The following is a 5,000-nucleotide window of genomic DNA, read 5'->3' on the forward strand; positions in this document are numbered from 1 at the left end:
GATACAAGAGATGTATTTAACCGGTTTCGATTATATCTTCGTCAGAAATACATACATTTAGGAGAATACACAGCATATTTATATTACACAGGAGCTGATGAATCACCTGATGACCGTGACCTCGCGCTCGTTGTACGCATAATTGCTGCCGCGATCTTGGATAGTTTGAATCTACCCGATGCGGAGGTTACTGCTGTGGCTGGGCACCACGGTGGGTAAGGACTAAGCTCTGTCGCGTCAGCACTCGCTGACACACGTTGATCGAGTCGACATTAGTCGGCACAGGCCGGGCTCCCCCATAGCCGGGGCGAGGCTCAGCTTCGCATATCGGACGTATCCTTATCCTAAATGTATGTATTTCTGACTAAGATATAATCGAAACCGGTTAAATACATGTCTTGTATTGTGAAGATATTCGTTCTCACTCATACAATTCCACAAATATATATGTGTATATATATATATATATATATATATATATATATGTATATATATATGTATATATATCTATATCTATCTATCTATCTATCTATCTATATCTATATATATATATATATATATATATATATATATATATACATACACACACACACATATGGATATATAGATTTGGGTATTTATATATATATATATATATGAATTTATGTATGTATATATAAATATATATGTATATATATATGTAATATATAAAATATATATGTATGTATATATATACATACATACATACATACATACATATATATATATATATATATATATATATATATATATATATATATATATATATATATATATATGTAATATATAAAATATAAATATTTACAAATGTATATATATATATATATATATATATATATATATATATATATATATATATATATATGTCGTGTGTGTGTGTACATACATATGCATACATAAGCTAGGTAATATACCGACTATGTCCAGTCTAGCAAAATGCGAAATATTTGTTACTTGAACATGCTATCATCATGTTTTTGATACCATGTAATGCGTATTAAAGATTGTGCAATATGAATTTGCTTCATGTTTAAGAAAGCATTAAGAAATAACGTTGAAATAAGGTGACCTAAGTGAGATGAGAAGTCTTTTAAAAATATTTCGATTGTAAAATAATTGCTAAATGATCATAAAAACACTATCCAAATTTCCTGTGTCGTTTTGTCTATTATGAAATAAATATTCGTTGAGTGTAGGCTTAACAGTATAGAAGAACACTATCGAACGCCGCCATGAAAGACACATCCATGCTGGCGCTCCACCGCCACCCGGGTTCCAATAATATAACGCCAGTTCGAGGCGTCGGAACGCCAAGCGTTCGAAGTTCGGGTTCTTAAAGTACGAAACTGGTCCACCGCCACTTGAACGTCAGCGCCAGTGGTGGCGGAAGTTTTAAAGTACGGCCCTGTGTGTGTGTGTGTGTGTGTGTGTGTGAGAGAGAGAGAGAGAGAGAGAGAGAGAGAGAGAGAGAGAGAGAGAGAGAGAGAGAGAGAGAGAGAGAGAGAGAGAGAGAGAGAGAGAGAGAGAGAGAGAAAGTGTAAAAGAGAGAGAGGGGGGGGAGACATAGGGCCGTACGTTAAGGGCCGTACTTTAAAACCTTCGCACAGAGGCGCTCGCGGTCTGGCGCTCACGAGCGAATCCTTACTCTAAAAACAGGGCAACGCCAGGGACTGCCAGGCTACTGCTGGCGTTCGGCCGCCACGAAAAATGCTAACTCCGACAATAACCGCTACTATCTAGCGAATCAAAACATGAAATTGGTGCGAAATTCGATGCTTGTTGACTTTTTCATAAAGGCTATCACTCCAAATACCAATAAAAGATGATTAACATAGAAAAAAGTGCATTCACAAGCACTTATACCTTAATACTGTCACACATATTCATAATTTTTCTAACATATACAAGCAGGCATATACACATACACAGAATTTATAATGCCTGCTTTTATCCCCTTAATCCTTCTCACCTGCCAATTCTACCCTTTCCCTCTCATTGTCATTTTAATTGTTAATAGTATTACTATTTACATGTTCATTTGTAGGAATAACCCATTGTTAAATGACCATGTTTATGTGAAAATTGTCACAAATCAATCTTCTCTGACACACACCAAATGCCTTCTCACAATCAAATTCATGATTCTTCAATGAATTGCATCATATCTTAGTTCAGAACCACTAGTAGGGTTGCTTACATTAGAAATGAGATATGAGGGCGTACATACGATATTTTCAATCAAACATTCTGAATTTGTTCTAATTCTGTGCTGTAGTCAATGTTTACCAAAAGTCTGCAGTTTTACAGATGTCATTTAAATGCACCACATATAATTCTAAAATAGGATCACATGCACACTCTCTAAAATGCCAATTTCCCCTGATACACCAGGAAATACCCTGACATTTTTTACTACATGTTTGTATGGCTGTGCTGTCAGGAAGGAGACCTACCGTTGGAAAGTGCTTGCATCTTACTGTAATATTTCCTTGAAACATATATTCACAAACTCCTGGGATCATTCAGGATTATCTGCTAATTTCAATTGAAGTCCACATGTAGCCATTTACCTCAAAGTAATGGGAATGGAACACCTATAAGTATTAAAGTAATATCAAAGTTATGTGCAGGCCCATACATAAATATGTATATTTGTTTATATATATATATATATATATATATATATATATATATATATATATATATATATAGATAGATAGATAGATAGATAGATAGATAGATTTATAGTGATCTGTCCTCCTGACCTTTTCTGTTCTTATGATTCCTCGGTTTATTACCCAAAATTATCTTGAAGTTAAGCTTTGAACGTTCAATATCATATATATATATATATATATATATATATATATATATATATATATATATATATATATATGTATGTATGTATGTATATATACATATATAAATTTTACAAGCAACGTGCATCTTGTTTTACTGGTATTTTTATTAATATCAACTTGAGTTTTTTTTAATGTATAAAATGTTATACTCTTTTATTTTTTTTCCTTTTACAAGGGTGGTGCATTTCACACATAGTTGTTCAGGTCAAGTAAGGTCAGGTCTTGTCAAATGATGACATGTCTCCCCTTTCATGACCTGTCTTAGATAATTGTTTTCCATAACATAATAATTTTGATAACATGAATTAAGATTGCGATACTCATTGTTCTTTATCGTCATCGAATGATTTACCGTAAATTACAATTTACTTCAGGCTTCCATGAATATATCTGAGAGTTGGAATAATGATATAATTCATCAAATTAAATTGTGTGATTTTATGTTATTATTACAGAATATTTGTGCACATTCTGAAGTATATTTCGCCATAATTATTCGTTTTCTTTATAGATATATTTTTCCTTTAATTATTCACATATGGTAAATTCTTTATTTCATTTATTGATAATTGGATTATTAAATTTTTCGATCCCTGTGCTTAATTTTTTACACATTTAATCTCGATTCTATATCTACTAGCTCTTCCTATTTTAAATGGATATTTGGATAATGACCTCACTTGACCCTACTCAGGTAGAAGGTACCTACTTCTAGTCATCTGACTGCTCGGCTGAAAAATACACTCCAGCTATTTGTATTAATACTTCAATCTAGTTATCTCTACATGTTAGAGATTAATTATATCAGCTACGACTTTGTACTATTCTTGATTTTCTCTCTCATGATTCACCAACACATGCTGAATTACCTAGGTCATCCTAATGATTTTCCATTTCTTTCTTTTCTTATGATAAACATTATGATGCTGATTTGATTTTTATTTTTTTTCTTCATTATTCAATCTTAATCACGAACCTCATTTCACCATTATTACATGGTCCTTGGTGACGACCCCCAGCTGGGTTATGGAAATGTAATTAGTGTTAAGTAAAAACGTTCTCCTGTATGTGCTGCATACTTATCGCCCAGATGCGATCTAGTGCCACGCCACGCCCTTTCTTATACAACTATATGTGAGATTACTACTGGTATTTCCCAAAAAGATGGGATGCCCATTTGCGTTCTGTGTATGTGCTCGTTCGATATCCTTTTCTACGTTGGGGTCTGTCATCACTTTTCCTCATGGAATTTATTTTATGTATATATATTTACAACCACAGGGGTTGTCTTTTGGCTGTCAGTTGTCTAAGGGAAGCTGAGAAACCCTGCTAGCATCATGCATTGCTCTGCAAGCCTTAGTCTGTTCTGAAACAGACCTGTCGCCATTTCATTCATTTTACGTACTAATTATCTAATGATTTCACATAGTAGTTGATTAATGTTGAAATTACTGCGTCTGTTGTTATTGGTGTGAATGTTCTTTTCGTGCTGTCAGATCGGTGATTATTTTCATTAAGCTCAACCCAATTACCACCCTCGCCTACTTACCTGACCCTCCCCCCATCCACACCCATTCCTCTTTTACCCCGCCTCACTCCATCCTTCCCTTAGTCGCCTGCACACCCACTCCTCCCTAGTTTATTTATTCCAACTCCTACGCCATTCTTTATTCCAACTCCCACGCCATTCTATTTCTTTATAGTCTCGCTCTTACTTTAACAAACTACTAATTACTCTAACAAAATATCTATCAGAGTTCTATTTTCTACTCGTGCGGTACACTCTGGCTTGCTCATTTCATAACTCTCACCCATTCACTTACTCAACTAGTCTACTCACCAATCACGTAGCCACATGCGCACATCGTCTCGTGTAAACCCGTTAATTGTACAAGAATTACATGCGTACTGTTTCCGAGAAGATAATCGACTTGCGCCAATTGTGTATTCTTGCCTTGCATTACATACTTATTGTGCCTATGTTGTCATGAGCAAACATATTTGATGTAATGAGTCGCTCCCGAAACTATGAGGACTACATTACCTATTTTCATTATCACTTTGCCTCGAATAGCTGTTGTTAACGTGTGATAGATAATTTCAATGAAACGAGATAGAACA

General features: G+C 34.5%; 1 protein-coding gene across 1 annotated transcript in view; it reads right to left on the reverse strand.

Annotated features, from left to right (window-relative positions):
* Window positions 1-5,000, reverse strand: part of LOC113825628 (putative helicase mov-10-B.1) — a gene marked incomplete in the record, with an annotated part of 94,009 nt that overhangs the window by 79,679 nt on the left and 9,330 nt on the right.

This window comes from Penaeus vannamei, chromosome 2, assembly GCF_042767895.1.
Source record: "Penaeus vannamei isolate JL-2024 chromosome 2, ASM4276789v1, whole genome shotgun sequence".
Lineage (NCBI taxonomy): Eukaryota > Metazoa > Arthropoda > Malacostraca > Decapoda > Penaeidae > Penaeus > Penaeus vannamei.